This window comes from Salmo salar, chromosome 04, assembly GCF_965601325.2.
Source record: "Salmo salar chromosome 04, fSalSal1, whole genome shotgun sequence".
Lineage (NCBI taxonomy): Eukaryota > Metazoa > Chordata > Actinopteri > Salmoniformes > Salmonidae > Salmo > Salmo salar.
In genome coordinates, this window is record NC_138294.1 from 77,835,379 (window position 1) to 77,841,378 (window position 6,000).

The window sequence follows — 6,000 nt, forward strand, 5'->3', positions numbered from 1 at the left end:
AAAACAAAGGTGTGGTTGAATTTATTCTGCCACTGTCTTCTTATTGTCTCGGCTTTTAGGCCTATATTGTCACGAAGTCTACCGAAGGTGGCTCCTCTCCCTGTTCGGGCGGCGCTCGGAGGTCGTCGTCGCCAGCCTACTAGCTGCCACCGATCCCCCCTTTTCGTTTGGTTTTGTCTGGTTTTGTGTTACACCTGTTTTGAGTTAGGTAATTAGTGGGGTATTTAGTCTTGCTGTCTAGGTTTAGATTTTTGTGCGGGATTGTTCGTTGTTGCCTGTCGTGGGGTTTTGGGGTTGTTTTGTTTTCTTGATTTATTTTGTGGAAAAACGTTATTTTGTTTTCTGGACTGTGTTCCGACCCTGTTGATGTGGACATTTTTGTTGTTGTCTGGTTAGTTTTTCCTTGTTCATAGCCTGATTGGATTTGTTGGACATAGGAAATAAAACACCCTACTACGCATCTTTGAACTCTTGCGCCTGACTTCACCTCAATCACTCTAGTGAGCCTTGACATATATATCAAGGTGACAAGGCATATGAATTAACAGCAAACAACGCAATTATCACAACACATACAGTGTAGGTTGTAATATGGGGGGGTTATCCACACACTGCTACTTCATCAGACCGTACTTCATCACACACACTTATATTCCCCAGTCCTACCACAGTCCCACTTATTTTACAATACGAAGATGATGGAATATAAAATAATAAAATAGAGAGGATATTTTCCCCAAATGGTTATTGGCTGATTGTCGCCAGTATGTTTGGGGCTACTGTTATTCTAGGAACACATGGAGCTGCTGTTGTTCTAGGAAAATGCTCTTTCAGATTTGGTATAGCAATCAAAATGTCTGGCCTGCATGGACCTCTGCAGGATTATTTGGAAAAGTAAGCAAGCAGCAATAAGCTTAATGAAGACACCCTCAAAGATACCCTCTACTATTAACGTCAACCATGGCTGACAGTAAAACACTATGACGTTGTGCACTGTACCATACTGCAGCATCCCGCATGCTGTGCCTCAGTATGACGCAACTACTAAATGAGGACCCACTGTACTTCACTTTTGTTTTGAGACGACTTTGCCATCGGCCAGAGTGGGACACCTGACTGATTCCAAAACTAATACGATCCCTTTTCACCCGCTTTAAACTCTGCCTACCCGGGCAGCGGGGCCACAGAGATTCACATGACTGGGAATACAGATATGCATCTGTTGGTCACAGATATACATAATTTTTTTTAAGTAGGGGCATGGATCAGAAAAACCCTTAGGTATCTGGTGTGACCACTATTTGCCTCATGCAGTGTGACACATATCCTTCACATAGAGTTGATCAGCTGTTGATTGTGGCCTGTGGAATGTTGTCCCACTCCTCTTCAATGGCTGTGCGAAGTTTCTGGATATTGGTGGCAACTGGAACACACTATCGTACGCGTCGATCCAGAGCATCCCAAACTGCTCAATGGGTGACATGTCTGGTGAGTTGTCATGTATACTCCCTCTCCAGCCTCTAGGTCATCAGGCTGCTGATTATCCCGCACACCTGTCACTATCGTCTCACGCACCTGCGCCTCATGACACTCACCTGGACTCCATCACCTCCTTGATTATCTTCCCTATATCTGTCACTCCCCTTGGTTCTTTCCTCAGGTGTTATTGACTCTGTTTTCATGTCGGTGCGTTGTTTGTGTTACGTGTTTGTTTCATTTATTTATTTATTAAAACACTCACTCCCTGAACTTGCTTCCTGACTCTCAGCGCACTCGTTACAGAATAACATCTCACCTAAGGGAAGCATCAGGGAGTGTTTTTTATTTTTTATTTTAGTGTCAGAGTAATGACGTTGGGTCCGGGAACTGTTACAGGCTCTCATGCCTCAGTCGGCTCGTTGGGCTTTCATGCCTTAGCCGGATCGCCAGGCTCCCCTGCCTCAACCGATCTGTCCGGTTCCCGCGCCCCAGCTGACGCAACAGGTTCCCGTGCATCAGCAGGGGTGACAGTTCTGCTCCTGATCCCCAGGTTCGTCCCCTTTGACGGCGTCCTGCGGCTAGAGCCGCGCGTCGGGGAGGGGGTACTGTCACGTATATTCCCTCTCCAGCCTCTAGGTCATCAGGCTGCTGATTATCCCGCACACCTGTCACCATCGTCTCGCGCACCTGCGCCTCATGACACTCACCTGGACTCCATCACCTCCTTGATTATCTTCCCTATATCTGTCACTCCCCTTGGTTCTTTCCTCAGGTGTTATTGACTCTGTTTTCATGTCGGTGCGTTGTTTGTGTTATGTGTTTGTTTGATTTTATTTATTTGTTAAAACATTCACTCCCTGAACTTGCTTTCTGACTCTCAGTGCACTCGTTACATGCTCCATGGGTGACGTGTCTGGTGAGCACTGTATGCAGGCCATGGAAGAACTGGGACATTTTCAGCTTCCAGGAATTGTGTACAGATCCTTGTGACATGGGGCTAAGGCCGTTGCGGTGACCTTATTATTGCCACACTGGCAGTCGAGTCATGACTGCAGTAACATGCCCATAATCTCTTAACGAGGATTCAAGATTATGTGCAAGAAAATCACCTTGCATCATCAATAATGACTCATTAATTGTAGATCAGTCAGTAACAATTTACCAAAGATACATCATGGTTTTGATGCAATCGAACACAGCACATATCATAAAATTCACAAAAATGAAGTCATTATAAAATTATATTCATATTTGTGTATTGATTTACTCATACCCAATGCATTTTATACAAATATTTGACCCTCAAGAAGTAACACAAGTTAGAAAAGTATAATTTGAACTACAATTCCTGCAGCCTTGTTAGCATGCTCAACTGTGCCTGCTCGAGTTGAGGACTCACAGGATGGTAAGAACCTGTTACTTACAGGCTGTTTAATGTGTTTTATATTCAATATGAATATTATATGAAACACTGTCGAAAGTGAGACATACAGCTGGTGGAAGTTATAGTTCATGTGTGTAGTTCTAATGAAATAGTTAACTTTTTGGCTTCGTTCTTCTTCTTGGCCATCAAATACGTTGAAAACCGACATATAGTAAATTCACTCGGAAACATCATACATTTAACATTTTAAGTCATTTAGCAGACATTTTTATCCATAGCGACTCACTTGAGCAAGGTTAGGTGCCTTGCTCAAGTGCACATCGATAGATTTTTCCCCAAGTCGGCTCAGGGATTTGAACTAGCAATCTTTTGGTTACTGGCCCAATTCTCTTCAAATCAAATAACATTTTATTTGTCACATGCGCCGAATACAAGAGGTGTAGACCTTACAGTGAAATGCTAACTTACAAGCCCTTAACCAACAATGCAGTTAAGAAAACTAAGCATTAGGTAAAAAATAGATAAGAAATAAAATGAACAAATAATTAAAGAGCAACAGTAAAATAACAGTAGCGAGGCTATATACAGGGGGTACAGGTACAGAGTTAATATGCTGGGGCACAGGTTATTCAAGGTAATTGAGGTAATATGTACATGTAGGTAGAGTTAAAGTGACTATGCATAGATAATAAACAGAGTAGCAGCAGCGTAAAAGAGGGGGTAGGGGGGTAGCCATTTCATTAGCTGTTAAGGAGTCTTATGGCTTGGGGTAGAAGCTGTTAAGAAGCTTTTTGGACCTAGACTTGGCACTACGGTACCGCTTGCCGTGCGGTAGCAGATCGAACAGTCTATAACTAGGGTGGCTGGAGTCTGACAATTTTTAGGGCCTTCCTCTGACACCGCCTGGTATAGAGGTACTGTATGGCAGGAATCTTGACCCCAGTGATGTACTGGGACGTACACACTACCCTCTGTAGTGCCTTGCGGTTGGAGGTCGAGCAGTTGCCATAGCAGTCAGGGATGCAACCAGTCAGAATGCTCTCGATGGTGCAGCTGTAGAACTTTTTAGGATCTGAGGACCTGTGCCAAATCTTTTCAGTCTCCTGAGGGGGAATAGGCTTTCTCGTGCCCTCTTCACGACTGTCTTGGTGTGTTTGGACCATGATAGTTTGTTGTTTGGACCTGCTCTACTACAGCCCCGTCGATGAGAATGGGGGCGTGCTTGGTCCTCCTTTTCCTGTAGTCCACAATCATCTCCTTTGTCTTGATCACGTTGACGGAGAGGTTGTTATCCTGGCACCACAGGGCCAGGTCTCTGACCTCCTCCCTATAGGCTGTCTCATCGTTGTCGTGATCAGGCCTACCACTGTTGTGTCGTCTGCAAACTTAATGATGGTGTTGGAGTCAATGAATAGCATTCTCACGTAGGTGTTCCTTTTGTCCAGGTGGGAAAGGGCAGTGTGGAGTGCAATAGAGATTGCATCATTTGTATCTGTTGGGGCAGTATGCAAATTGGAGTGGGTCTAGGGTTTCTGGGATAATGGTATTAATGTGAGCCATGACCAGCCTTTCATAGCACTTCATGGCTACAGACGTGAGAGCTACGGGTCGGTAGTCATTCAGGCAGGTTACCTTAGTGTTCTTGGCACAGGGACTATGGTGGTCTGTTTGAAACATGTTGGTATTACAGACTCAGTCAGGGACAGGTTGAAAATGTCAGTAAAGACACTTGCCAGTTGGTCAGTGCATGCTCGGAGTACACTTCCTGGTAATCCATCTGACCTTGTGAATGTTGACCTGTTTAAAGGTCTTACTCACATCGGCTACGGAGAGCGTGATCACACAGTCATCCGGAACAGCTGATGCTCTCATGCATGCTTCAGTGTTGCTTGCCTCGAAGCGAGCATAGAAGTAATTTAGCTTGTCTGGTAGGCTCGTGTCACTGGGCAGCTCACGGCTGTGCTTCCCTTTGTAGCCTGTAATAGTTTGCAAGCCCTGCCACATCCGACGAGCTTCGGAGCCAGTGTAGTACGATTCAATCTTAGACCTGTATTTACACTTTGCCTGTTTGATGGTTAGTATAAGCGCCCGGGTTAGAGTCCCACTCCTTGAATGCGGCAGCTCTACCCTTTAGCTCAGTGCAGATGTTGCCTGTAATCCATGGATTCTGGTTGGGGTATGTACGTACGGTGACTGTGGGGACGACGTCATCGATGCACTTGAAGCCAGTGACTGATGTGGTGTACTCCTCAATGCCATCGGAAGAATCCAGAAACATATTCCAGTCTGTGCTAGCAAAACAGTCCTGTAGCTTAGCATCTACATCATTTGACCACTTCTTTATTGACCGAGTCACTAGTGCTTCCTGCTTTAGTTTTGCTTGTAAAGCAGGAATCGGGATAGAATTATGGTCAGATTTGCCAAATGGAGGGCAAGGGAGAGCTTTGTACGCGTCTCTGTATGGAGTAAAGTTTTTTTTCCTCTGGTTCCACATTAACATGCTGGTAGAAATTAGGTAAAACGGATTTAAGTTTCCCTGCATTAAAGTCCCGGCCACTAGGAGCGCTGCCTCTTGATGAGCGTCTTCCTGTTTGCTTATGGCCTTATACAGCTCATTGAATGCAGACTTAGTGCCAGCATCGGTTTGTAGTGGTAAATATACAGCTATGAAAAATACAGATGAAAACTATTCTTGGTAAATAGTGTGGTCTAAAGCTTATCATGAGATACTCTACCTTTGGCGAGCAAAACCTTGAGACTTCCTTAATATTAGATTTTGTGCACCAGCTGTTGTTTACAAATATACACAGACCACCACCCCTTGCATGCCAATCATTAGATCTCTATCAGTTTCATGGGAATATGCAAAAACACCATCCTCTTGAATGTAATATTTTGTAAACAAGTTAGAGCAGATGGTGTTAAATTATATAACCTTCCTGTATTTTGTTTAAATCAATCCACATTCTGCCTAGTGGCACGCACTGTTGAGTTTTGGCCACATTAAAATCTTTTTGAGACTATTCAACTAACCATCCTAAAATTTCCTACGAAATTTTTGGTGTAACAGTAATGTTATACTATGCTATTATATTTGGTTATGTTGTGTGGAATACTAATGAATCATTATGTGATCT